Genomic DNA, 6,931 nt, shown 5'->3' on the forward strand with positions numbered 1-6,931 from the left:
TTTTTTTTTTTGAGACAGAGTTTTGCTCTTGCTACTCTTGTTGCCCAGGCTTGAGTGCAATGCCGTGATCTCGGCTCACCACAACTTCCACCACCGGGTTCAAATGATTCTCCGACCTCAGCCTCCTGAGTAGCTGGGGTTACAGGCATGTGCCACCACACCCAGCTAATTATTTGTATATTTAGTAGAGACGGAGTTTCTCCATGTTGGTCAGGCTGGTCTCAAACTCCAGAACTCAGGTGATCAGCCCACCTCGGCCTCCCAAAGTGCTGGGATTACAGGCGTGAGCCACCGCACCTTACCAATTCTCTTACTCTTCTAATCTCACTTTGAATTCTGCTTCACATAAGACCAGGACTAACCCACTGGACAGCCCTTCTAAGGCAAGGCCAAGTTACTACACTTCACACTTTCTAAAGAATAATAGTGATTGTCACCCTTCTTTGGTTTTGGATACAAGATACATTATTGCATTTGAGACTAACAGCTTGATGCACTTCACAGATTGTGTAAAAGGATGCCATTTTTGAGTGGAAATAAAAGGAATAGATGGCTTTCTGGAAAGTCCTGGCTGTCATGTAGATGCTTACAAATATAACTTAACTACTACACAGATCTTGTGGTGCTAGATGAATCTGTGGTAGATAAGGTGGTCTTTGTTTGTTTGTTTGTTTGTTTGTTTTTGCTTTAGAGATATGGTCTCACTATGTCGCCAAAGCTGGAGTGCAGGGACTATTCACAGGTGCAATCATCACAGCCCAGTACAGCCTCAAATTCCTAGTCTCAAAGAATCCTCCCGCCTCAGCCTCCCAAATAGCTGAGACCATGAGCACATGCTGCTGCACCTACTCAAGGCTGTCTTTCCCTCAACTGACACTTGTAACCTCATAGAAGATACTTTATGATCAACTGTTAGAGGAGAAAAAAATAAACCAAGTCTGATTCATGCATCATGTATTCATGTGTTCATGTATGGATCAATTCAGTGTGTTTGTACAAGCTGAAAACCAACTTCTGGTACACTAAATGTTCACACATTTGTGCCCTGAGAGGAATGCTGTCAGGGTAAATCCTCCCAGTGTGCAGCAATGGCCATTCCTGAGTGCTAGATATACATCAGGAGGAGAGACAGTATAGAGCCATGCTATAATACTATCCCTCAAAATAATCAACTGGAACGTATGTGACAATTTGATTATGTCAAACACCATCCACCTAAAACATATTTTAAATAGTCTTTACTGTGACTCAAGCATATTGCAATGTGGATTTGTTTTTCTGGCTCATGGTGTCTTTACTAGCATGGCTATTGAAATGCCCACGGTCTCTGATTTACTGACATACAATTGCACATGACATTGTCTCTGACCAAGTGATTCACTGTGTGGCCAAAAAGATGTGAAAATTGGCACGTGACAATGGAAAGTACTGGTTATACCACATACTGAACTATCCAAAATCTGCTAATCTTGCAGTCCAGGAAACTAGCCCCATAATACCTCATATAAAATGTCAATTTGGAGAGAAATCCTGTGAAATTGGTGCACTGTCTGTTAGCATGCAGTGTGTATTATAGACAAATGATGCTTTGTGCTCAAAGGGAAAAACACATGTATCCAGAAATCATGGGTGAGTGAACACTGCAGTGGGCCACTCACCATCACTCGCAATGTTTGTGCTTTCTGCTTTTGAAACTCAAAGTTCTATCAGTCCAGAGATCTTCATTCCAGTGAGGGACGTTTCCACCCAAGTTACAGTAGGCATTTCACCAAATTTAAGCTCCTCTGCTGCTAGGTTATTTTGTTATCCTCATGTCAAAGAGGTAGCAAGGAAAGAGGAACTATCTTGCTCATATTGTAATTAATCTTGTTCATCATGAAGATGAATGAGGCCAATTGGTTTGTGCATTAGGGCCAATCATAGTATGCCATGGCCCATTTCAGCCCTAAATAGGAAATTACAACAACCATGGCCTAAATAAAATTATGAAAACCAGTATATTATGCAACAAAGTAAGCCACTTAGACAAGAAGTGCTGGTTGAGGGCAAGGGAAATCTAAACTGGGTGATAGAGGGAGGAAAAAATAAATATAGCCTTGGCACCAACTGTAACAGCAGGGCTTCCGTGCATCTCATTAACCTCTCCTTTTATATTTTTCCACGGAATTATGATGAATCACCACCTTGGAAAAAAAAAAAAAAGTTTGGTTGGAATACACTTAATGTAAAGTATAACGGTACATCACAAGTGCAAGGGATTCCTGAAGCAGATATATGAAATTCTCAACCCAGGTCACTTCATCTCTCCTGTACTGCTGCTCTGCTTCTAATTACCAGCACCTGTGACTCTCCTGAGGCCTGTCCTCAAGCTGCTTTTTCCCCATGCAAAAACTGTTGGAGCTTCCTAAGAGTTTAATCTTCCAGGTGTGGCCTTCACTAGATGACTGATTACTGTAGCAGTATAAAAGCTTGTTTCCTTAACTTGAGTATGAAAAAAAAAAAAAAAATGGGTCTTAATTTACATTCCAGACATCCCCTGCAAAGTCAGGCTGAAGCTACACTCCATGGAACTTTCATTAAAATCACCCCCATGCTGGGCTTTGTCCCCTTGCCTGTCCTGCTTTCTTCAGGACCTTACTGGTTTCCTACTTGCACATAAATTCTTCTCAAGATGTGTTTCCAGTAAGTGCACCCTAAGATTACTTCTTACAATGTGCACAGTTATGGAGATACAATTTCAAACAAGACAGACATGATCCTTCTTTTACTAGAGCTCATTTCATAATAGGTCTTAGCAGCTAATTATGGATTTTAGTAATTTTAATGCAGGTCAGAAACAGCCAATTGCAGTGACTAATCACTGGGGCATTTTTAGATTAAATGATCAAAATCTGACAGTCTCATCTCTGTCTATTCCTCTGCCACCAAGGTGCAGACTGTTGCTTTATTCACTTCTAGCAAAAGCAGTGAGTGTGAACTTGGAGCACCAAGAAGTGTAGAGTTCCTTTTAAATAACTATTCTTTCATTCTTAGTGGAATGCACGTAGTAATTCTCTGAACATAAATTATAATTACTCCCTACCCAGAAACACTTCACGATCTCTCACCTAAGACCACTGAAGGCAGACTCTTATAATTTAGAAATTGTAGCCACATACAAGGAATATAACATATCAAATTAACTTGTCGTATCAAATTAACATAAATTTGATATAACAACAAGTAATCACCAATACAGTAAAAAAAACTTTAGACAATGACAGAAAAGTGACATTGCTTATCAACATGACAAAATGAAAAGACCAAGAAAACTCCATTACAAAAAAATACCCTAGCAGGGTGGGAAAACATACAGCAGGAAAAAAACAATTTGAAAAATAAAACATAGCTATATTAATATAAAGTACTTACACCGTTTTATTAGAAATAATAGAGGAATTACTGTGCTGTGCCACAAGAATGATTTAGCAAGCAATCAAGAAGGTATTATATAAATAAACTTGTAAGTCTGAAGAAACAGTCACAAAATGTATAAAGTGGAAAGGTAATTATATATTTAATCACGGTATAATTTCTTACCCAAAAAAGAAAATAAAACAAACTAGATTTTACAACACACACACACATACACACACAAATACACGCAGACACATATAAATCTAATTATTTCATTATAAAATATGAAAACAAAACTTTCAGTTATTTGAATGAAAATATATAAAAACTATATTCTTAATTTGAGGATATCAAATAAATTTTTAAGCAACACACCAACAGCAAATCTACATAGACAAAACCTTTAAGTTTAATATTATTTAAAATTACACATAGTAATCTGTACATCAGAAACAAATAGAACAGATGACAATGTAGCTATACATGGGGCCCTATCAGGGACTTGTCCCTGGGTATCCCTAAGGGATTGGTTGTAGGACTCCCACAGATACCAAAATTCATGGATGCTCAAGTCCCTGACATAAAACGACATCATACTTGCATGAAACTTACACACATTCTCCCGTATATTTTAAATCATCTCTAGATCACTTATGATACTTAATACAATGTAAATGTTATGAAAATAGTTGTATTTTTTGTAGAACGATAAAAAGAAAAAAGAAGTCTGTGCATGTTCAGTACAGACGAAACTATCCATTAAAAAAATATTTTCTGGTCGTCGGGAAAGCCTGAGTCCTGCACTCTCGCTCTCCTCCCGGAATAGCATGAGCTTCACCTCTCGCTCCACCTTCTCCACCAACTACTGGTCCCTGAACTCTGTCTAGGCGCCCAGCAAGGTGCCGGTCAGTAGCGCGGCCAGAATCTATGCAGGCCCTGGAGGCTCTGGTTCCCAGATCTCCGTATCCCGCTCCACCAGCTTCCAGGGCGGCATGGGACCCCGGGGCCTGGCAGTGGGGATGGCCGTGGGTCTGGCAGGAGTGGGAGGCATCCAGAACGAGAAGGGGACCATGCAAAGCCTGAATGATTGTGTAGCCTCCTAGCTGGACAGAGGGAGGAGCGTGGAGACCACTAACCGGAAGCTGGAGAGCAAAATACAGGAGCACCAGGAGAGGAAGGGACCCCAGGTCAGAGACCGGAACCATTACTTCAAGACCATCGAAAACCTGAGGGCTCAGATCTTCACAAATACCGTGGACAGTCCCCACACCATTTTGCAGATCGACAATGCCCGTCTTCCTGCTGATGACTTTAGAGCCAAGTATGAGACAGAGCTGGCCATGCACCAGTCTGTGGAGAGCGACATACATGGGCTCCGCAAGGTCACTGATGACACAAATGTCACTCAGCTTCAGCTGGAGACAGAGATCAAGGCTCTCAGAGAGGCAGTGATCATCATGAAGAAGAACTATGAAGGGGAAGTAAAATGTCTACAAGCCCGGATTGCCAGCTCTGGGTTGACTGTGGAGGTAGATGCCCCCAAATCTCAGGACCTCGCCAAGATCATGGCAGACATCCGGGCTCAATATGATGAGCTGGCTTGGGAGAACCGGGAGCAGCTGGATAAGCACTGGTCTCAGTAGATTGAGGAGAGCACCACAGTGATCACCACGCAGTCCGTCGAGGTTGGAGCTGCTGAGATGACGCTCATGGATCTGAGACATACAGTCCAGTCCTTGGAGATCGACCTGGACTCCATGAGAAATCTGAAGGCCAGCTTGGAGAACAGCCTTATGGAGCTGGAGGCCTGCTACACCCTGCAGATAGAGCTGCTCAAGGGGATCCTGATGCACCTGGAGTCAGAGCTGGCACAGACCCAGGTGGAAGGACAGCGCCAGGCCCAGGAGTAAGAGGCCCTGCTGAACATCAAGGCCAAACTGGAGGCTGAGATCACCATCTATCGCTGCCCACTGGAAGATGGCGAGGAGTTCAATCTTGGTGATGCCCTGGACAGCAGCAACTCCATGCACACAATCCAAAAGACAACCACCTGCCAGATAGTGAATGGTAAAGTAGTGTCTGAGACCAACGGCATCAAAGTTCTGAGACATTAAGCAAGCAGAAGCAGGCAGGGTACCCTTTGGGGAGCAAGAGGCCAGTAAAAAGTTCAGAGGAAAAAAAATTCTATCTGCTGTAGGTTGAACCTGGGAACATAGAAGATGAATGTAGAAGATAACTATCACTGACAGAAAGGGCCGACTGTATTTCCAAAGCCTGTGCAAATAGTACAAAGAAACTCATTAGATCACTAAGAGCTTAAAAAGATATATAACAAACATGGGACTAATATGCTGAGACACTTAGCAGAAGAGAAAAAGAGAAGGCAAAATATAGTTCTTCTTCCTGGGAATTATGTGAAGAAATATGCAAATATACTCAATATATCATTATAACCATGAGATTGGCAAAAATTAAAGTGTGAGCAAATTACGCTTTGATAGTGATATGCAGAAATGAGAAACTCATATACCCACTGTAGACAACAACTGTGCACTATTAACAAATCTATAAGTTGTACCAAACTTATCACATATGTACAAGAGAAAAAGACCTGTGCATATTTGCTTTACCCATTGTTTATAACAGTTACAACCTGAAAAAGAATCATATTCATTACCAGAGGAAGAGATAAATGATTAGTGTGTATGTCTACATTAAGAAATGACATGTATAGTCAGTCCCTAGGAAATTTCAAAAAGATACATGTATAAGAATATACATAGTATTATTTTATAATAGCAAAAATTTAGGCCCCATATATATGTTTTTAATAGAATGCTTTAAATTTATAATTGATGTATAAAAATTATGCAGATTTGTGGGGTACAATGTGATGTTTCAATGCATGTATACATAGTGTAAAAATTAAATCAGGATAATTGCCACATCTATTTTAAATATTTAACATTTCCTTGTTGTGACAACATTCAAATTTTTGTATGTTCTCAAAATATACAATTATATCTTCTCGAAATATACAATTGTATCTTCTCGAAATAGACAATAAACTGTTTTTTGCTATAGTCACCCTACTATATAATAGAACAAAAAATGTTACTTTTCCTGTCAAACAGTAACTTTATAGCCAATGACCAACGACTTCCAATCCCCCTCTCCCCGCTACACTCCCCAGCTTCTGGTAATCACTCCAATTTTGCTACTTCTAAAAATTAACTTTCTGAGATTCCACATATGAATCAGATCATGCTGTATTTGTCTTTCTGTGCTTGGCTTATTCCACTTAGCATAACGTCCTCTAAGTTCATCCATGTTGCTGCAAATGACAGGGTTTTATTCTGTCTTGTGATTGAATAGTATTCCATTATGTATATGTGTATTCCATTAAGTGTATACATACACACACACACACGTATACACACATATATACACACCTATATACACACACGTATATGTATATATACACATATATTACAAACACACACGCATAAACTTATGTCACATTTTTTGATCCATT

At 40.2% G+C, this 6,931-nt stretch overlaps 1 pseudogene; it reads left to right on the forward strand.

Annotated features, from left to right (window-relative positions):
• The first annotated feature begins 4,193 nt into the window (after positions 1 to 4,193).
• On the forward strand, positions 4,194 to 5,510 carry LOC111547844 (annotated as a pseudogene).
• The last annotated feature ends 1,421 nt before the right edge of the window (positions 5,511 to 6,931 follow it).

Source organism: Piliocolobus tephrosceles, chromosome 3, assembly GCF_002776525.5.
Source record: "Piliocolobus tephrosceles isolate RC106 chromosome 3, ASM277652v3, whole genome shotgun sequence".
Lineage (NCBI taxonomy): Eukaryota > Metazoa > Chordata > Mammalia > Primates > Cercopithecidae > Piliocolobus > Piliocolobus tephrosceles.